General features: G+C 47.5%; 1 long non-coding RNA gene across 1 annotated transcript in view; it reads right to left on the reverse strand.

The window, feature by feature from the left end:
- The window catches only part of LOC121816492 (uncharacterized), a 251,071-nt gene that overhangs the window by 205,421 nt on the left and 22,534 nt on the right, over positions 1-23,116 (reverse strand). The window lies entirely within an intron of this gene.

Genomic DNA, 23,116 nt, shown 5'->3' on the forward strand with positions numbered 1-23,116 from the left:
AGAACTCACTTTCTACAAAATACTCTTCTTTATTTGGAATTAGAAGGAGGTAGGTTGGACTCTGGGCCAAGTTCATGGGCCCTTCTGGCTACCCTACCAAGCATGTTCCATTATCATCACCCCCATCTTCAGATGGGACTATAGGAATGAGGGTTCAGAGAGGTGGAACAATTTTCCCAAGGTCACACACTGTTTTATCTTGTAGGTGCACAGATCTTGCATGCTTGAAAAATGTACACAGATTGACTGACGGCTCAGTCTTGGGAGGGGCATTCCTAGGGACTCCGAACCTCCATGTAAACACCACCCTAGAATTTCCACCTTGGCTTTTGGGAACCTTAACAATACAAACAGCCCGTTCGCCCTGTTAAGAAATAAATCTCAATAAATGATTTCCAATATAACACAGTCCTTGCCAGGAAAGGAAACATTTACACTTGCTGCTGTGCATAATATAGGTTAATATTTCAGGATGCATTAAATGCGTAAATGTTCAGAGTGTGGTGAAGTTCCGGTTGTGAGTCAGGGCACTCTCCAGAAAAGACCAGATGCTGAAGGGAAGTGGGTATTTTTAGACTTGGACCCAACCCGACACTACCCGTAAGTACTTCATGCTAGCAGCCACAGTACACGAAGCAGGAAAATAACGGGCTGGTTTCAAACAGACGCTCCCAAACCCTTAAGGCAAGCTGATGACTTCAAGATGGGCTGGCTGCTTTGTGGCTTCTTTGGAGACAGTCAAAATTAGGATGGGATTTGGGGCATGACAAAGCACCAAACCTGCCTGACATGTGTCTAAATAACTAAAGAATGGAGATGGGTCAGACCTGTCACGAGCTGAAATCCCAGACACAGGCAGGAGACTGGCACGTTCAGCTGGCCTTTGGAAGATGCAGGAAAGAGGAAGACAAGCTGCAGGAAGAGATGAGAATGCCGATGGGCGATAAATCTTAAATAAACATGAGGCTGAGTCAGATGAAATCGCTCATATTTGATGCTTTCTGGCCAAAGAATATGACACTTTCAACCCCATGGACTGTAGCCCACCAGGCTCCTCTGTCCATGGGATTCTCTGGGCAAGAATACTGGTGTGGGTTGCCATGCCCTCCTCCAGGGGGATCTTCCCAACCCAGGAAGGGAACCCAGGTCTCCTGCATTGCAGGCAGATTCTTTACCATCTGAGCCACCAGGGAAGCCCAATCTGATAACAGAGGTATATTAACATGCATTGCTATCTATTAAAGTAATATAATAACCACACATCCCAGTCAGTATTCACCGCTGTGTCAGGGCGGAGGGGCAGACCCGTAACTGTCCACAATGGGGGTCCTCAGTACAGAACACGAGCCACATAAACTTAGAGTTCATGTGCTGAAGTGAAAGGACCCAAATATTTCATTAAGATAGAAAAAAAAAAAGAAAGAAAACAGAAAGGATATGCTGTATTATGAATCCTTGTTGTTGCTGTTTCAATCGCTAAGTCATGTTTGACTCTTGCGACCCCACGGACTGCAGCCCACCAGGCTCCCCAGTCCATGGGATTTCCCAGGCAAGAATACCAGAATGGGCTGTTATTTCCTTCTCCAAATATGAATCCTTATATCGCCCCCCAAATTCGTATGCTAAAATCCTAACCCCCATAGATGATAGTATTAGGAGGTGGGGCCTTTGAGAGGTTCTTAGGTCATGAAGGTGGAGCCCTCATGAATGGGGTTCTTCTAAGTCACTCAGTCCTATCTGACTCCTTGTGACCCCATGGACTGTAGCCCACCAGGCTCCTCTGTCCATGGGATTCTCCAGGCAACAATACTGGAGTGGGTTGACATGCCTTCCTCCATGGGATCTTCTCAACCCAGGGACTGAACCCATGTCTCTTACATCTCCTGCATTGACAGTTGGTTTCTTTACCACTAGACCCACCTGGGAAGCCCTGAATAGGATTAGTGCCCGTATAAAAGAGGTTTTAGAGAGATCCTTAGCCCCTTCCATCCCCGGGGTGACAGCACAGAGGTGTTGGCTTTGAACCAGAAGATGACCCTCACCGGAAAGTGACCACCTTGGCACCTTGATCTTGGACTTCCCAGCCTTCAGAACTGTGAGCAAATTTCTGCTGTTTAAAATCACCCAGTCAGTGTATTTTGCTACAGCAACCCACACAGACTAAGACAGGATAGGAGTACTCTTGGGGGAAAGACCAAGTAAAACTCCAAAAAAGCTGACTGAGCCTGACAACTTACACAGTTGCTATCACTCATGTCCTGGCACATTAGCCATGGAGCAGGCGGCCCACAGCAGTATGGAGAAGCCCCACCCCTGCAGTCACACCGCCTGGGATTGGGTCCTGGTTGCACTCCTTACAAGCTGTAGTGGGTTGGATGGTGGCTTCCAAAAGAGATGGCCATGTCTTAACTCCTGGAAGCTGTGACTACTACACCTTGCATGAAAAAAAGCTGGATCCTCAGAGGAACTTATCCTGGATTATCGACAGCATCCTAAACCCAATGGCAAGTGTCCTTCTAGGAGACAGACACAGAGAGGAGGAGATGCCACCCAGGAAGAGGAAGAAGCAGTGTGGCCACAGCGGCAGAGATTAGAGCGAAACGGCCACCAGCCAAGGAATGCTGGGGCCGCCAGAAGCTCAAAGAGGCCAGGAAGGAATGCTCTCAAAAGCCCAGCCCTACAAGCACCCTGATTTCAGACTTCAGGTCTCCAGAACTGTGAGAGCTTAGCTTTCTGTCATTTTAACCCGCCAAGTTTGCAGTCACTTGTCATAGTGGCCACAGGAAACTCATGCACAAGCCCTCCACCTCAATGCTCTTGTCTGTAAAATGGGATAGCAGCTTCATGAGAAGACGCAGGTGAAGAGTTTAACATGACAGCTGGCATGCAGTAAGCACTCTGTAAGAGTATGATGTAACTGGCAAAACACAGCAGGGACAGAGTATCACATCAGATTCAGTGAAATGAAGATAACTGCCTACTCACGTGTGTATCTAGTGCTTAAAAGATGTGGCACCAGGACTTTCCTGGTGGTTCAGTGGTTAAGACTCCGCAGTTCCAAAGTAAGGGGTGTGGGTTCAATCCCTGGTCAGGGAACTAAGATCCCTCATGCCACGGGGCACGGCCACAAACTTTAAAAAACTGTTTGACACCTCCAAGTGTGAAACGTGAGCCATTGCTGGAGAAGATCAGACCACCTTACTCTAGCTACAGTCTTAGGTCACAACTGGGAGCTAAGAACCCTTACCCAATAACCCTCAGATAACCGCCAGCAAAATCTGCTCTGGTTAAAAATGTGTATCTATATATCTATATGAAAGTATTCTGGAGAAGTCCATTTACTGACAGAACTGCGTATCATACACAATTTAAGCAATTGGGAATCTGGCATTTTGAGCTTGTTCAACCATTGGAAAAAGTATCTTTAAAAAAGATCATTTTACAAAAAACAGGACGCAAGGGAAAAAATGGTTATTAGAAATGCTTAAGAACATTCCTGAACTTCAAATAGGCTCTTCACAACAATAATACTGATGATTTAAGAGAAAAATGAATCAAGACTCTATTGATTAGATGTTCCTTAAATTATATGTCGGTTTTCAAACGTGAGGCAGTATGCAAAGCACAGTAGAGGTAAAATGTTTGAGAAACCACCCAAGACGTTTAAAGAATTGGGGATGTAGCTGCAGCTTCAGCGTCAGGAGTGAACAACCTGGGGAAAAGGGAGCAGAAAGGGGGAAACCCAGAACCCTCCAGACCACCTGTGATCCAGGCCAGGGACACCCAATCCCGGGCCCTGACAGCGGCGGAGACATCTGCTTCCTGCTGAGGTGGTCCAGGACCACCCATATCTGGTGTTGGCTCTGTGCCAGTAACCCCAGCATCATTCATTCCAGAAGCATTTGCTGAACACCTACTCAGTGCCCGGAGCCACAGCACATGGTCTAATGCAGCCAAAACTGTAAAAACAGGCCATTTAGATTCAAGGGGTTGAGACTCTTGACACAAAGGAATCAAATTGTGGGGGGGGAGTGAACTGTGAATCCCTATGGGGACAGCACAATGCACAGCCCAGAGAGGCTGGCGGTGCTTCCTGGAGGAAAGAAGATCTGAGATCTGAAGGGTGAGCCAGCATTCGTCAGATGCAGAAGACACAGGGGAAGAAAGAAATTCAGAAAGGCGGTGGCCGGGCAGCACGTTCAAGGGGCCACAAGGACCGGGTGCCTCAGAGATGCTTTCAGGTCTCCTGCGGGCCACCTGCTCAGCATTTGGCAGCCGCTGGATTCCACTCCCTACAGCCCCTGGCTGTGCTCACCCAGTGCCTCCAGGGTCTCTTGAGTTCCTGAGTAAGAGGCTCCATAAATGGCTTCCCTGGTGGCTCAGACAGTAACGAATCCACCTGCAACGCAGGAGACCCGGGTTTGATCCCTAGGTCGGGAAGATCCCCTGGAGAAGGGCATGGCAACCCACTCCAGTATTCTTGCCCAGAAAATTCCATGGACAAAGGAGCCTGGTGGGCTACAGTCCATGGGGTCGCAAGGAGTCAGACATGACTGAGTGACTAACACTACTCCTTACTCACTCCCCTGACCCCCAGAATGCCTAAGGTCCACCCCAGGCCTCACTGTGGGGAAGACAGCTTGCAGGGAGCCCTTGAAAGATGTGATGTTCAGGGTCATACGGAAAGCTCTCAGGATCCAGGGCACGTCCTCTCCCCAGCTGCCTGGCCCTCTCCATGTGACTGAGCACCTCCCCCGCCCTGCACACCTTTCTCCTCACTCAGAGTTGGGCCAGTGGGCAGGCTCTGTCCACCCCCCACCCCACCCCATGCTGAGCTGGGAACTGTCTCTCACCCATCCCAGAGCACTGAGAGAGAGACAGAAGGCTAAGCACAACACCTCCTCTGGAACTGCTGTAGGGAAAGGCTGGAGCCTGGGGATAGTCCTTCCCCCTTCAGTCGTCACAGTGGGCTAGGACTATGTCCTGACTGACCCTGGAAACAGTCTTGGAGGGGCCAGGAGTGTCCCGGTGCCAAAGCAACAGCAGCAGCTCTCCCTGGTGGGCCACATCTCCCACGCGGTGCCCAGAGCCCAGCTGACCCCTTTCTGCTACGAGCTGCCCCAGAGCACGGAGCCGCCCTCTTTTGCTCATGGCTGTTCCCCCACGTGTGGCCCAGGGCCTGGCATAAGATGGTGAATGTGCTTAATAAACATGGTTGAGGAATGCAGGCAGGCCTCCTATGCGCTGGCCCATTCACCGCTGCCTTGAAGCTCACCTTGACCCGTGAGACTGAAAGAATGGGATGATGAGCCCCATAAGAGACTCAGCCAGAACAGATTCAGCCCAAGTCATGCAGCGCTGAGAGGCAGGCAAGGCAAAAACCCAGGGCTCAGGACCGCCCCCCACCCCCCACCCCACCAGCCGCGCTTACCCTAGTGCCCAGCCGGCTCTCCACACAGCACCATTCTTTGCCCGTATCAGTCAGAGCACCCAGCAGGGCACATAATGAGAGAAGAGAGAAGGAGTAAGAAAGGAAAGCAGGAAAAAAAATCTCTCTCAGCCCTCGAGACATCGGCCACTGGCGCTTAAGAACTACAGATTCGATTTTAAGATGTTGTCTCCCCCCTTTTCTCCTTCCACAAAGTGGTACATGGCCCATTTATATATTTAATTAGAATGGATTAAAATTAATAACATCTTGAGTGGTTCCTGACCCTTCTGGAGATAATGGGAGACACCCTGGGGTGATGTGCAACCAGGAAGAAGAACTGCTGACCTCATCAACAGAGTCTGCACTTTCTCATGCGCAGGTAATCAGCGCAGCCCCTAATCACCCTCTGTATACTTTTTTTAACTAAGACAGGCATCTTTATGATGTGGAATCGCGTCCTGTTCCTTGCGCTGCAGGGCCAAAGGCATGCCCTTGGCAGGCAGACGCGCTGAAATCTGTCCTGTCTATGATTGCCGACCGATACATCACTCTCAGATATTTTAAGGTTTTCTTTTCCTTTTTAACATATTTTTATTGTATCTCCATGGGTAGCTCAAACAGTAAAGAATCTGCCTACAATGTGGGAGACCTGGGGTTCAACCCCTGGGTCAGAAAGATCCCCTGGAGAAGGAAATGGCAACCCACTCCAGTATGCTTGCCTGGAGAATCCCATGGACAGAGGAGTGTGGCAGGCTACAGTCCATAGGGTCACAAAGAGACATGACTGAGCAACTAACACTTTCACACTTTCATAGGTACAAATAAAAAAAACATTTCTGAGCCCTTACTGTGTGCCAAGGAATGTGCTAAGGACACTCACATCCATTAACTTGTCCATTCTTTATGACAACCCCATCAGACCAGAGTCGGGACAGATGTGATAATTCTCTCCCATTTGACAGCTGAGGGAACCAAGGTGAAAGATGGCATAGGAGTGAGATTCTGGACCAAAACCCAGTCCCTGGAGGTCGAGACCACTCAAGACATTGTTACTGAGCACACGTGAACCTTCCCCTTTGATCTGCCTCTCGTGGTGACTAACGTTCACAGATAGGCCTCTACTCTCAGCCCAGAAGCCTGCGGGCATCCACAGGGGGGTGGCAGGGGCCTCCCTCACCAGTCTGAACTTTCTCAGACCCAAGGAAGGAAGGGCTCAAACCATGATGAGTGAGCAGGAGCTCCAGAGGAAGCCACACCCATCCTTCCTGGAAAGGGGGAAGTCAGGGAGTGAAGACCCCAGCCCACGAGGACCCCTGCCTCCTGGGCTCCAAGCAGGGCACTTCAGGAAGGCCTGGTGGGAGGGGAGGGCCAAGGACATGAGCAGGCAGTGCTGGGCTCGAATCCTGCTCTGCCACTTACTGTGCAGAACAGATACGGGACTTCAGATGAGCCACTGGGGACACCAAGTGTCAGCTTCACCACCTGGACAATGAGCGGGCTAACACCTGTCCACTGGAGCCTTGATGATAACAGCAGATCCATCCTCTGGTGGGGGCCTAACTAACAGAATAGTCACTGCTCTGGGATGAAGAAACAGGTTCCCAGGCACACAGTCACCCAGAGACACCCAATCTGCTTCCAGGACACCTCCTGGCTTCTCACAGTGCAGGGACCCCAGGTTTCCAGGCCCACAGTGATGACAAGGAGCTTTAACAGTCATTGAGGAAGGAAAGCATTTGCTTATCTTCTTTGGGTTCACCCCAAATTTCAGAGGCCAGGACCATCCCCTCCCCAACACATTCCCAGTACCATATAGACAGGTTCCACCTCCCCGCCAAGCATCTCTCTCCTCCCTGCCATCCCCTGGGTAACACACAGGGCCCAACACAATGTGGATTCTGCTTGTGACCGGGTGGCATTGCTGGGTCAGATTAGGTCAGGCCAGATCAGCAGCACTGAAGCTGTTATGGCATTAGGTAATCAACTCAAGGCTGGTTCCGCCCGGAGCCATTTAATTTTGGGGAGGCAAGATTTAGCTGACTTGAAAGAAGGGGGAAGCAAGCTTGCAGAAAGAGATTGATTTCAGCGAAACACAAATTCATACTAAGTGCCTTAACACTTCGGAATCAATTAAAATGAGATGGAGGAAAAGGCACGGAGAAATGGAGGAAGACAGCAGGCCCGAGTGGGGAAAAGGAGGGCGGGAGGAGGCAGGCTTGCTGGGGAGCAAAGCAGAAGAACCCCAGTCCAAGGAGACTCCCTCGGGCCGGAAGGGAATTCTGGGGCCCTGAGACATGTCCTTTTCTAGGTCCAGGGACTGGTGAGAGGCAGACCCAGCACATGGGTCAGCAGTTCTCAAAACACAGTGAGGCTCACAATCAGCTGTGAGGGAATAAAGTGAGGGGTGATGCACGTAAAGTCCTGGGGCCACTTCCCGAGGGTCTGATTCATTCCGTCTGTGGAGCAGCTGGGAATCCACCTGTCTAAACCATCCCCAATCTCTGCTGCAGGTGGTCTGGGACCACACTTTGAAAAGTGAAGACTAGATTACAGAGCTCATGGGAGTCATTTATCACTTATCCCGCCTCTGGTCACCACGGTAACAGCCATGGGCATCATTCATTTCTCCCCATGGCTGCAGGAAGCTTGGACACACACAGTGAGAAGACCCTTGCAGTAGCCCCTCTGGAAAAGATGAGGCCTTTTGGAGATACATTGAAGAGGGGGAATTAACAGAACTTGGACAGTGTGGGTGGTGGGAGAGAGAGAAAGGGAATGGTCCTCAAAATCCCTCCAGTTTGGATAACCCACTTCCCAGGAGGGCTAGATATGACTAAAAACAGGGCTGGACCACCTTGGCAGTTTCTAACAAAAATAAATATATTCTTACCATACAAGCCAGCAATCGCGCTCCTTGGTATCTACCCAAAGAGCATGTCTACACAAAAACCTGCACATGGATACTCACGGCAGTGTGATTCACGACTGACAAAATGTGGATGCAACCAAGACATCCTTCAGTAGGTGAATGGATCAACAAGCTGTGGTGCATCCAGATCAACAAGCTGCGGTGCATCCAGGTGTTGAGATAGACTCAGTGCTGAACCGAGAAATGAGCGATGGAAATGCATATTGCCAAGGAACCTGAAACGCATACTGCCAAGTAAAGAAAGTCAATATGAAAAGACTAGGGACTCTGATTCCAACTACATGACATTCTGGAAAAGACAAAACTATGGGGACACTAGGAAGATCAGTGGTTGTAATGGTTGGGTGGGAAGGGAAAGATGAACAGGCAGAGCACAGAGGATATCTAGGGCATTAAAATGATTCTCTTAACTGAAACACTGGGTACATGTCACTATACAGTTGTCAAAATCCACAGAATATACAACACCAAGAGCAAACTGTAACGGAACTGGACTTTGGGGAATAGTGTGTCAAAATAGGTTCATCGACTATTAACAAACGGACCACTCTGTGGGGGATGCTGATAGTGGGGGATGCTGATAGTGGGGGCCGGGGGCACGCTGCACATGTATCAAGGCAGGAGGTACATGGGAAACCTCTCTACTTTCCACTTGGTTGTGCTATGAACTGAAAACACTCAAAGTGGTGGGGGGAAAAAGCTGGAGATTGCCTCCCATGAAACACGGGATGTGCTAGGAAGGCAGAGTGGTGAAACAGGGGGTGAGGACTAAAGTCGCTGGGGACATAGCAGGAGTAAACCCAGGCTGCTGGCCAGGTGCCAGCTCCTTAGTGGACAAGTGAAGTCAGGCGTTGGGGGAGAGCCTGCAAAACCAGAACCACTCATGCAGGCCCCTTTCTTCCCACCCTCCCCACCAGAGCAGATGGCAGTGCAAACAGTAGCAAGATCTCAGCGAAAATGCAGTCTCTCCATGCTGTCTGAAGCTCTCAGAGATCCCTTAACCTTCCCCCGCCCCAAAGAAAACAGTTCAGACAGGTGCATAAACTAGCGAGCTGAACAGGGAGCCTAGCACTATGATCTTCTGAGCGAGGAGGCCACCGAATGCCCCTCAATATAGACTCTCTCCGCCTGCTTCTAATAAGGGTGCCTCTCCTTCATGAGAGTCCTATAAAATGCATAAATATTCCTCAAGGAACTGAGAGAGCTCCTAACAGTCTTTAATAGCTATCATAAAGTGAAGAATAAAATGTGTGAAAGGAGATTGGTCATGATAATAGTGCAAGGTATATGAGAGCAGTGAATTTTCCACCCCCTCCCCCAGCTGAGCTTTACTGCAGAAAGATACTGCCTGGAGTCCGGAGCGTGGCCTGAGGAGAGAAACCATGGAGGGGACATCCAGTGCCTGGTCAGAGAACCCTGGCCAGTTGAGCTGAGAGAGCTGAGGGCCATGACGAGAACAGACTTGTTTCAGGCAAACAGCAGACTCCAGTCTAGAGCCACCATGATTCTTCGTGGCCTGGATGAGTTGAGTCCTAGGCATTTGCATTGCTCATGTATTTTATGAGTGATTAAGATAAAAACCAGTCTATATTAAATAAGCCTATCACTGAAACAATGTGCCAAGGATACACAGATTCCCCTGAACCCTGTGGGGGCCGGAGACTAATCTGTCTGAGCCCTGCAGCCTGAGCCCTGCCCAGAAACCAGACAAAGACTCTGGGATGTGTCAACAAGCCAGGTATCAAAGGCAGGATACCATGCTGAGACTCTGCAGACCGGGGAAACGTGAGTGTGCTCCAGAGGAGCATTTGCTAGAATGGGTGCTATGATGGGCCTGCAGTGAACACATCGGGCCGTGGCACATGGGGGGATGACCCAGTTGGCAGGAGAGCCCACAGCTAACAGACAGCAAAGCCTCTAGCTGGTGTGTTGGCATGCAACAGGGGTTCAATTGACAGCAGCCCTTGGCAGCTACAGCACTTAATGTCTACAGAGATGCTCCACCTGCCAAGAACTGCTGTCGATTAAGCCCCTACTGCATGCCAGGATACGAGCTGGGGCTTTGCATGTATAATCGCATTCAGTCCTCACGGTGCTGAACTTGAGTCTAACCACACTGGCCCACGGGTACACACGAGACCTAAGGTTGATGAAATAACATCCAGGCAAGAGAGCCTGGCTTCGGGCACTTGCTCCTGCTCCTCACCATGGTCTAGAGCCTACCGGCCTCCCGACACTTATGCCTCACCCTATGGTCTACTTCCTCCTGTGCCTTGAAGCCAATGGAATGGCTTCTCACATCTGACCCCTGGGATCTTCAGGACACAAGGCTCTCTGCTTCTCAGGCTCACCCCACCCTAGCTCTCATTCAGGGATCCCTATCCCAGGGTTTTCCTGACTCTCTGGGGTCTCAGTCCAGCCCATCCTGCTGGCAGTGATGTGCAGTCTAAGAAAACACATCACCCTCTGCCCGGCTGACTAAGCAAAGCTGTGGGAGGCTTCACTGCCGCAAGTCAACTGGCAAAACTTTGGCTGACATCTCACTGCACAGAAGTCATATCCTAACAGAGACGGGGTGTGGGCAAGAGGAGAAGAGGAAAGCTTGTCAGGTTTTTCTCTCTGGCCAGACGGGGGATACCTGACGGGGCTTAGCATGCGAGTAGGTACATGCCAAGTAGCGCAGTCATGTCTGACTCTTTGCGACCCCATGGACTGCAGCCTGCCAGGCTTCTCTGTCCAAAGGATTCTCCAGCCAAGAATACTGGAGTGGGTTGCCATGCCCTCCTCCAGGGGATCTTCCCGATTCAGGAATTGAACCTGCGTCTCTTCCATCTCCTGTACTGGCAGGCAGGTTCTTTACCACCAGCACTATCCCTGACAGTGCTCAAAACAGATAACCTAAGATTTTTATGTGACCCAATGTCATCCTGAATAAATTCAGCAGCAGACAAGACACAAAAAATAAGTCAAACACAGAAAGACTGGAATAGAAAAACAAAGTCATCAGTATCCCTAGATGATGATCTTCATGGAAAACCTGAAAGAATCTATAATTATTAGAATTAATGGAAAACTAGCAAAATTATTGGACCTAAGAGCAATAGACAAAAATAAATTATATTTACTCTGCTATCAAGTACATATAAATGAAATTTTATAAGATTCCATTTGTTGCTATTCATAATAGCAACAAAATGCATAAAGAACTTAGGCACCTCTAACAAAAGATACTCAAGACCTTTGTGGGAGAGATTAAAAAGATTTATTGAAAGACATTGAAGAAGACCTAAACACATAAAGAAATAGACAGAGTTCATGGGCAGAAAAATTCAATATCATAAAAATATCAAGTTCAGAAGAATTGGCCTATGGATTCTATGCGATTCTAATAAAGATTCCAAATAAGGTTTTTAGCGCAACTTGACAAGTTGATTTATAAATAAATAAATAAACACCTACACACCTACCTCAAAACTCACATAATTTTCAACTTGCTCAAAAGAAGACAAATGTAAATTAAAACTACATGGAGATACCAACTCTCACCCAAAATTTTTCTGAAAAAAATACTTCCATACACTTGGTGAAAACTCAAAATGATATTAATGCCACAGAGGGGAAATCTTACAGAAGTAAGACTGATAAAGTTAAATAAAAACCGTGCAATCATCAACCTGAGAACCCATGTTGTATGGTTCATGCACATGTCTGTCTGTCTGTCTGTTATATAAGTGCATATTCCCTATCTCTGTCCATTCTAACAGTCCAGAAACAATGACTAAGTTACTAGCAATAAAGTCTCCTAATGCAGAGACTAGTTTTTCTAAATAACATTTTGCACTAATATGAACCAGGACTTTTGGATAAATGGCTAATTCTAGGTCTGGAGTTGAAAATGTCCAAGATGAGCCTGGAATATTTTATAATTTCTGATTTCAGAAAAGCAAACAGAACAACTGGGTTAGGTAAAAAAATAAATTGCAGGATCCAGCTTGAAGCAGCTCCCATGGCCATAGACGGGGCAACTGGGACATCAGTGAGAATAATAACTATAAAGGACTAAAGCACAAAGATTTAACCCAAGAATATATTTTTTAAAACTTTTTATTTTGTATTTGGGTATAGTAGATTAACAATGTTGTGATAGTTTCCAACCCAAGAACTTGCAATACTTTTTAAAATGTATTTGTTACCTTTGGAGGAAGCCATTTCAAAAACTGGTAAAGAAAGAATCAACTGACATTGCTCAGTGTGGATAACTGATTCTTGTCCAACTTGTCCTATTTTCCTTCATAAAATGTACCTCCAAGTAATTAACAGTTAGAGGAAATTATCTCTATAAAATAATTCCAGCCTGAGAAGGAGGAAATAATGACAGAATTCAAATGCTGCCATTCTGTGACCCCTAGCGAACTAATAGGTTTAAGCATGATGATCCAGAGTCACTATTAGCACAGGAGAGAAACAATGAAACACTCTACATCCCCTGCTGGAAGTGCATACTTTCTAAAACCTGTCCAGCAGTCTGGCCTCTCCCCCTCCCCAAAATGAACTTGAATCTGATCAAGTCTCTTTTCTATTTACAAGAAATAGATGCAACAGAGGCAACATCCTAAATGACACTAAGGTAACATAACAGCAAAGCCCTGACCGTGACCAACTCTCGGAATGGACTTCACCTGAACTGGATTCAAACAAACAGTTTTCAAAAATATGAAAGAGTTTGGGAGATCAGCATTGTTAACAGGGTATATGAGGACATCCACTCTTAGATCATATGTTACGCATATTTTAATGAGTTCTTAAATAGGCAAACAGGAACAAAAAGAGTCAAGGCACCACAGAAGCCAAGGGAGGGGAAACTGCCCCATCAGTCACCAAGAATTATTAAACGGAGGAGGTGGCATCGGTGCAGTGGTTGACAAACTGACTAAAGGAGCAAACAGAAAGTCAAAAAATAGATCCATTATATACACACATTACTTTTTTTAAGAAGCTGATTTTTCAAGTAAGTAGGAGACAGCAGGACTATTTCATTGGTGCTGAGACAGCTGAATGGATTATCCACATGTAAGCCATTCAAGAAAAAAAGAATAGACTGATCACTTTACACTAAAATTAAAAACTTCAGGTGTCAAAAGACACTCGAAAGAAGGTAAGACAATAGCTCGAACAGGGAAAGACATCTACCAGATATATATGAGGTCAACTAATTAGAATCCAGAATATACTGATATATTTAAGCCCTAAAAAATCAATGAGAAAGAGACACGCCATCCAACTTAAAACTATGGAAAAGACCTGAGTGAGTATCCTCAAAAAAGGGAACTAGAATAGCTAATGAACTTTTGAAAAGATACCTCATTATGTACTCAAGAAAATTTAAGTTGAAAACAAGATGGAAAGTATTTTCACACCCAATTAAAGAATCTGACAATTTAAAGTGCCAGAGAAGATATACATTAATGGGACTTAATCCTCTCTCTAGTAGTGTATAAGATTTGACTCAAACACTTCAGAAAGCAATTTGGCATCAGCTAGTACAGTTTAGTTTGAGTTTTACATATGGCCTGGTAATTTTATTCTTAGGTATATACTGCATGTGCACCCAGATATGGTTATAAGACTGTTTAGAGCACTTGTTTTTCTAGAAAAGATGAGAACCACCACATTCATTAAATGGAAAATGGAGAAATAAATTGTGGCATGGTTCCACGAGGGGCTAGAAAACAACAGTGAAAATTAACAAAGGATCTGTACACACATCTAATGGCAAGAGAGAAAAAGCAAGTTGCATAAGGGTATCTAACCGCATGATAGAATTTTTATAGACTTAAACCAAAAAACCAAACCATGGAGTATACTGTTCAGGAGTATATACATGTATGGTAACCACCTAAAGAAAGGCAGGAGAATGACGCATATAAGCCCTAGCAAAGTGCTTATGTTTTTGAGAGGGAGGCAGAGCTTCAGTGTTGTTGGTCCTGCATCGTTTTTTCACATCATATTTTGGATTCACAGATGTTCATTATTACATTTCACAATTTACATACTTAACATATTTATTTTTGAAGCTAAGAAATGGTCTGGGTTGAATGGCAAGGCCAACTCACTCAGGCCTGACGTGTGTCTGGTTTCTGCATGCAAGACACAGACTCGGCTCTGGGAGGAGATAAAGATGCTGTCCCCAGGACTGACAGCACAGCCGGAAGGGCCAGCATACCAAGTGGGGCTTGCCAAGACAAACAGATGTTGCCAAAGATGTGAGGTTAAGAAGGAAGAATTTTTTCCGGACTGGAAGCAATGTCTGAAGTTAAGTTTTCATTCATTCCAGAGATGCTGCACCATCTTTGAGAAGAAAACAATGGAATCTCTCCTCCTGGCAGCCAAGGCCTGTTTGCAGCTGGATGGCCTATATCAGATGTGTGAGCCCCGTCTGTTCCCACAGACCCTCTGCACTACCTGCTTCAAAGGCCAGTGCCCTCAGCTATGCAAGACCTCAAGGGAAGGACTGAGGGACTTCCAGTCTCCAATGCCATGGGTATTTTTGACACTGAAACCACCCCGAGCATCCTTCTGAGCGCTGCAGCTATGAGATAAGCAAGATAACGTGTTGGCCCTTCAGCACACCTACTGGGAAGCAAGAGGCAGAGGAGGAGGCACCTACAGGGGAGACAGGCCGTCACAGTGAGACCTGAAAATGTCGTTCAGGGAAACTCCCAGATGGTGCAGGGGTAAAGGATCTGTCTGCCAGCGCAGGAGACGCAAGAGATAAGAGTTCGATTCCTGGGTTGGAAAGAGCCCCTGGAGGAGGAAATGGCAGCCCACTCCAGTATTCTTGCCTGGAAAATTCCATGGACAGAGGAGCCTGGTGGGCTACAGTGCAAGGGTCGCAAAAGAGTCGGGACACGACTGAGGACACACAGCAGACCACGGGCTCCCAGCTACACTGCTGTACCAGACGGTTTTCAACTCTCAAAAACAAGAGTGATGCCCAGAACATTTTCTCTCTGGCTCCTCCAAGTTTTCTTATGATTTCTTGCAAAATAAAAAGAAATCAATCATCCTTAAGTCTCCAGTGTCGGTGATGATGTCAGGTGAAAGAATGACGATGAGAAGGTTTTTCACAAATCTGGAAGAAGGATGGACCCAGAGACAGGTCTGCACCCGTCAGCAGGCCTCCTCCAGTTCCGGCCACTTGACGTTCTGCGGTGGATTCATTTATTTTGTTCTCAGACACCCCGGCCGATGAATTCAGGAAGAAGTTGGTGTAATTTTGTATGTGTGTTGAAGCCCATTTCTTTCTCCCAGCTGGGCCCCTTCTAGGGCTGGCTGGGGATACCAGAACCCCTTTTAAGTGGGGAAGGAAGAGGAGAAGGGAGCAGACACAGCTGGTCAGCCTCTGGCAGCCAGAAGTTCAGGACCAGTGGGGCAAAGGTCATTGCCACCATAACTGAGGCCCGGTGAGTGGCCAAGGGTCCAGGAGGCAGGTGAGATCATGAGAATAAGCGTGTTATCAGCAGCTACATCTGATAAGACCACAGAACCCTCAACAGTCTCAAGAGCAGGAATCACAGGGAAGCTCTAAAGACGGAGTGTGCAGATGAGAATAAAACAGGACAAGTCACTGAAAATGTGTACGATGGGCAGCCATGGCCCCAGCCCCCTCCCCACACAGTCAGGTGGTTGCCCTCTCCACCGTCCAGCTGAAGGCTCTGCTGGTACTGCTTACTGGAGATAATGAGTCACAGGGGCTCAAGACTTAATCGACAGGGACAATTTGGGGATGAGGACAGGCACACTCTGAAAACAGAAAGAATGAGAAGCAGCTGACATCCAGAGCGGGGAGATCAGGACCCCCCAGCCCAGCCTGACTCCCCAGGAGAAAACTCTTCCCTGAGCACAGCGACCAGTCTAAGAGATGAGGCCCACAGCACTGACATTTGGGCTCCTGGGGAATGAGTGACAGACAGTAGGGTGTAGGACAGGGGCAGAAACAAAGGCATTTCCAGGTCTAAGCTCCATGTCTAGACAGCCAAGCCTCAGCTGACATGCCTGGCCCCTCCACATTTACCTTTCTGACCAGTCATCTGACCTTTCCCTCAAACAAGTGTAGACAACCAAGAATCTCCAAGCATTTAAGGGAAGTCTCTGCTCACAAATAATAAATAAGTGAAAAAAGAGATACAAGAAGGAAAAACAATCACAGTTGTAATATCCTTCGAGAGATAAGAAAATACTACAACCATAAAAGAGCAATTGTACTTTGTTTAAAAAATAATAACAAGAATAAATAAAACTTGTCAAATACAACCAAAACTGGAAGAGGAAAAGTAAAAAAAAATGCTAGACAATCAATCCACAGAAACAATATGTGAGTGCTAGGCATTCTAGAAAGAAAAGAAAAACAGAAAAGTATCAGGGAAACAAAAGAATGTCCCCAAAGGACATGTATTTCCAGACTGAAAGGATCCTTTGAAAGCTGAGCTCAGTGACAGCACAGAGATCAATACAAAGGAACATCATTGTGAAATATCCCAACACTACTGAGAGAGAGAGAAAATACTGAAAGTTTCCAGAAAGAAACAGCAGGTCACAGACAAATCTACTGTCTATGTCATCAACAGCAATACTGGAACCCAGAAGATAATTCAAAACTGGGAACAAAACTAGATACATGCAACCTAGGACACTATATCCAGCTAATGAGCAATCTAGTGTTCAGGAAGGAAAATAGGTCTTCCTGAGTGACAGATTTTATTTTCTTGGGTTCAAAATCATTGCAGATGGTGACTGTAGCCATGAAATTAAAAGACACCTGCTCCTTGGAAGAAAAGCTATGGCAAATCTAGACAGTGTATTAAAAAGCAGAGACATCACTCTGCCAACAAAGGTCCATATAGTCAAAACTACTGTTTTTCCAGTAGTTGTGTACAGATGTATGACTTGGACCATCAGGAAGGCTGAGCATTGAAGAATTGATGCTTTTGAACTGTGGTGCTGGAGAAGACTTTTGAGAGTCCTTTGGACAGCAAGGAGATCAAACCAGTCAATCCTAAAGGAAACCAGTTCTGAATGAACATTCATTGGAAGGACTGATCCTGAAGCTGAAGCTCCAATACTTTGGCCAGGTAATGTGAAGAGCCAACTCATTAGAAAAGACCCTGATGCTGGGAAAGATTGAGGCAGGAAAAGAAGGGGGTGACAGAGGATGAGAGGTTTGGGTGGCATCACCAATTCAATGGACATGAATTTGAGCAAACTCCTGGAGACAGTGAAGGACAGGGAAGCCTGGTGTGCTGTAGTCCATGGGGTCGCAAAGAGTCGGACATGGCTGAATGAGGACAACAACGAGACCTGTGCAGCCTTTCAAAACGAATCATCATGCACTTTGAGAGGAAGTCACCTCTCCAGTGAGGAAGTGATCAAAACCAGAGAGGAGGGTGGGATCCAAGAAGCAGAAGATGGGGCACAGGAAATGGAGGGGAGAAGTGGTGGTCCTCCCAGGCTGAGATGGGTGTGGCCCGCTCTAGAGCCAAGGAGAGCAGACCCAGCAGGCTCACCTTCCGGAAGGCACGGCCAGCCTGCGACGCACAGGAGCCAGGCATGCGCACATACAACCTGGACAAAACACACAGCTGCAGAAGAAGGCCAACGGGATCAAAAGACAGCGCATGGCTCACTGCGGATAATATTTCCATGATCACAAAGACTGTTTATTGAACCAAAATGGACGATAACTATGTCAGGAAAATTGAAGGAGGGCAATATGCATGTGGGAGGGTGTGGGATGGTGGGAGAAGGCAGAAGAGGGCTGAACCCTCATCTTCCATGGCAGGAAGCCCCCAAATCATGCCTAATATGGCACAGATGAAAAGTAAAGCACAGGTGTCGTCCTTAGAAACGTAAAGGTGAACACAGACAGCAGCAGCTAGGAGCTGAAAGTGCTGCCTCAGGGAACAGGAAGCAGGTGAGAAGGAACTGGCTGGAGGCCTGCTGCTTTTTTTAAGAGTCTAGCAGATCTGACATTTTAATCTATTCCTGTGACAGAAGTTAAAATATTCATATTTAAGTTTTACACAGACACTTCTATCTACCCACACACACACACACTCCTTACCCCTACATACATGCAAATCTCACCCCTACACACACACATCCTTCACCCCTACACACACACACACACACACACACACACAGCCCTACACACACCCCTTACACCCATTATGAGCCTGTATACATCACAGGACAATCTGAGAAGTGGAGAAAGAAGCCCATGGGCACTGACAGGACAGAAGCTGGGTCAAGTTCAACCTGAACTCACAGTGAACCCTCTTACCTGCAGTGCACCCAGAGAGTACAAGGGCCCACGTGAACTCCGTTCGGCTTCAGCATCTCATCAGGGGCTGACGAGCACCACCTCACTTCTCATCATTGTCATTTCTGAATGTTTCTCTCTTAATATCTGAAGGTTTGAGACCATAAAATCCAGCATTCTTTTATAATATAGAACATCAGTCTCGCCCAAGTGGAGTGTGTAAAATCTGGTAATGAGGTACGATAAATCTACTTTCTGTGAAGATTTGGGGTATATAATCCCCATATTTAATTAACATGCCTGAAAGTACACAAAGCCGCCTGGTTTCAACCCAGTTCTTGCTCATCCTCATACCGCTCACTCTGCCCAATGGCTGGGGAGTTGGCGATGCCAGGGAGCCAACCCAGTGAAGACCCCCAGAGCAGCTCCCCTCACCCCCTCTAGGTCCAGGCAGCTAACAGTTCTCGATGCTTGCAGCCTCTGCACCTGGAAACTACGTTCAGGAATCGGCACAACCCACGTCAGGGCTGAGCGGTCTCCTGCTTGTCCGGGTGCAGGGACGAGGACGCAGTGAGGGGCAGGAACTCCGGAGCCTCCCCAGGGGCGGCTGAGACCCGTCCCAGGCGCTCCTGACCCTTCTCTCACCTCACTCCCTGGTTCTCAGCCTGGGCTCCCTGCATCCCCTTGGTAGGATCTCTTTCCCCTTGATGATGTTTGTTCTTTGATGCACTGTCACACTCCCCACTGCCCATCCCAGGAGTATAACTGATGGAGGGGAGGGAGGCAGGCAGTGGTTAGCCAGGAGGAAACTCCTACAGGAGCTGGCCAGGCGAGGGGTGGGGGTGGGGGGAAGGGAGGGGCAGTGGTCCATCCGTCCCTTCTGGTGACCATCCCAGCCTGCCTACAGCTCTGAGCACCGTGAGGCAGAGAACTTTGATTCAATGAGTGAGCAGAATGTGCTTAATTTTTTAAGTATACTCCAATATCTGCTATTTGGTCTGGGCCTCTCTGAACCTTCTCCCAGTTTTACAGGGGGACCTGGGCTTTTTCCATATCTGTCTATGAGCAAGGACGGGAAGTGGATTCATTCCTGGGGCTCTGCCAAGCTGAGAAGGGGCATGCAGAGTCTCCTCCAGGGTGACAGGAATTGGGAAAGGCAACGGTCCATCCACTGGGTCCAGCAGAGAGGCAGAGCCCCAGCTGTCCAGCTCCAGGGTCTCCGGACCTTCCGCAGCCACACGCAGGGCCTGACTGTCCCACCCCGGGAAGGGCACGGGCTCTGGAGCTACCCCTGGCTCTGTGGCGTCACAGTTACTTACTGTCTCTCACTCAGTTTCTTTCTCCATAAAATGTTTCGGACTTTTTTTTTAATGGAAGACTAAGCAACGCTGGAAGGAAGTCTCCAGCTCAGAGCGGGGTGCATGGTTTGCTCCCTTTCATCTGCCCCTCCCTCCCTGGGGGCTCAGATGGTAAAGAATCTGCCTGGAATGCAGGAGACCTGGGTTCAATCCCTGGGTCTGGAAGATCCTCCAGAAAAGGGAATGGCTACCCAGTCTCATATTCCTGCCTGGAGAATCCCATGGACAGAGGAGCCTGGCGGGCTACAGACCACACGGTCAAAAAGAGGCAAACATGACTGAGTGACTTACACAACCGTCACTACCACTCCGTTCCCGACGGGCACACTCTTAGAAGCCTTCTGGGTCAGGAAATCAGCATCTTCATGAAGAAACATTTTACATTTATTTTGTAAATAGAAGTCACTGTGGGCCAAACTGCTCATGAATTTGGGAGATTGTGACCGTGGTTCTGACACTGACAAGTCACCTGGCTTGGGGCAAGTCACTTCTACCCCAGTCTTGGTCTCCTCGTCTATGAAATGCGGATGCCTGGCTCAGTCTCAATGAAGGCCCTTCCTTCCGAACTTGCAAATGTACAACTCCCTTAGGGAAGGTTGCTAGGAATCCACTAACCACTGATCAGTGCACAAAAACTGGATAAATGAGTTTCGAGGCTGTCTTGAAATGAGAACCACTTTGCATTTCCACACACGAATGGTCCAAGAAGTAAATGGACATCAAGAGAAACCAAGACTTTCAAGAGGACAACTTAGAGAGGTAGCGAACATGTATGTCTGTGCTTTTAGCAGAGGTAGGTTCATTCATAATCATAACCAGAACCTTCCAGTAACAGCTGGAAGGCGATGCTGCTCCAGTTTAGCTTAAAGCATCAAGTGCATTGTGCAGCTCCTCGGTCACTTAGGGCAGAGCCACTGACGCCAGAATGCCAAAGCCCCCTGCCCCGCCCCAGTTTCATGCACCACACTCGCTCTGAAAAACGTTGCAACCCTTTGATCCCAATTTTGAATAATTAAAGTGTATCTGCGGCATCGTCAAACAGCTCAGCGTCTCAAACCAGAAACCACGCTCAGAGGCCTATTGGGAGTGATGCCAGTGTGGGGGAGGGGGGTGGATAATTAAGGAAATCATGGTGAATTAAGCTTTCTGCAATGAGGCACAAACATCTTTTCATGAACAGCAACATCATGTTAGCTTATGTTTTGCCAAAGAGAAAGGCAGGGCTTATCCTTGGGGTTTTCAGCCTGGTAAAACACATCTGGCAACTAAGCCAAATATTTAAGGGTCATTAAAATCCCAAACTCCCCGTGCCAAGAACTTTTCTCCTTTGTTATTCAAGTGCAGAGCAGTTATGGAAAATGCGTTCCATATGGCTTGTGCTGCCGCGCTCCTATTTACTTCATCAAATCACTGCTTTGAAAGAGCTATTTGATGTCAAAGATGCGTTAAGATTTTATAGACTTTCCCAATCCAGCTTTTAAAGATTCTCCCTTTGAACCAGAAACGCTTGCCAAGAGTAAACAGAACTGAAACCACGAGGGGTCAAGGGCTTTGCTGGAAACAAAGACCCCAGCCTGATCAAGAGCTTTCAAAGGTTAGAGGCAAACACACACTTCCAAGCACTTGCCAAAAAGCTCCATTGACAATCACGTTTCCTACATAAGCTACATGAAGATACATGTTTTTAATGTATTCATATTTTATTAATAATGTAGCACCCTCACTCACCGCCTCCCACCAAGAAGCAGGGCAGTCACGCGCTTAGCATATGAACAGACTTTAGAAAGTTAGATTTATCTTTAAGCCACAAATCAAAATTCTTTCCAGTGAGGGTTTTGCAGCTTTGAGAGAGAAAAAGCAAACAGACACAGACCTTGGAAAAGCTCCCGGGGACAGAGTCAATAGACCCTCCAAGATACCCAGGGCTAGGAGAAAACATTCGAGAGGAGCTCTTGTTTAGCAGATGGGGAAACTGAGGATGAGATCCTAGGACCACAAGACCAGAGATGAAACCTGGAAGCTTCCAAACTGGTCCCTTTGCTTCTCCAGTGCCTTCATCCTTTTTCAGTAGGTTGCCTCGGCAGCCTCCTCTCATTTCCTCCAAATCCTCCATTCTCATCATATTCCTCGCCCCAAAAGAGCAGCCAAAGTGACGTCTGTAAAACTGAAATCGGGGCATATCACAGCTCAAAACTCCTCACCATCCCTACTGTCCAACCTTCTACCATGCCTGCTCACCCCAGCACAACTGTCCCACCCACCTACCCACCCTCGCCAGGTGCCAATAACCCCTACTCACCCTGCTCCACTACGCTACTGCCCTCTAGTCCCTCCAGCTCAGAGCTCATTTCTGCCTCAGGACCTTTGCACCTACAGTGCCTTCTGCCAGAAGTGCTTTTACCTGCTCTGCACAGCTTATTTTTCAGCTCTCGGTTTAACAGGTACATTTCCAAAGAGCTTGTTCCTGGTTATTCAGTGTAAAGGGCCTCCATAGCCTCCACCGACTCCTGTCTCTGCACATTTATCAACATGAAAAGAAAGATCCTGGGCTTCCCAGCTGGCGCTAGTGGTAAAGAACCCACCTGCCAGTGCAGGAGATGTAAGAGACACAGGTTCAATCCCTGGGTTGAGAATATCCTCTGGAGGAGGGCACAGCAACCCACTCCAGTATTTTTGCCCATAGAATCCCATGGACAGAAGAGCCTGGCTGGCTAGAGTTCTTAGGGTGGCACAGAGTCAGACATGACTGAAGCAGCTTAGCACACACATATGCATTTGATTAGTACAAAAATACAAGGAGTTTGGTATGATTATTGGAGGTTCAAGAGGGAGGGGACATATGGACACCTATAGCTGATTCATGTTGATATTTGGCAGAAAACAACAAAATTTTATAAAGAAATTACCCTTCAATTAAAAAATAAATAAATTTTTTAAATGGGACCCTGTGTTATTTCTCCTGGGCCCAGCCCAGTGCCTGGAATATAACAGGGACTCGGTCAAGCATCACTTAATAAATCCCCTATCTCCCAGCCTGGGCTCCTTCAATTAATAGGAGGAGATTTTCAAGAAGAGGCCAA

Source organism: Ovis aries, chromosome 14 (assembly GCF_016772045.2).
Source record: "Ovis aries strain OAR_USU_Benz2616 breed Rambouillet chromosome 14, ARS-UI_Ramb_v3.0, whole genome shotgun sequence".
NCBI classification, from domain to species: Eukaryota; Metazoa; Chordata; class Mammalia; order Artiodactyla; family Bovidae; genus Ovis; species Ovis aries.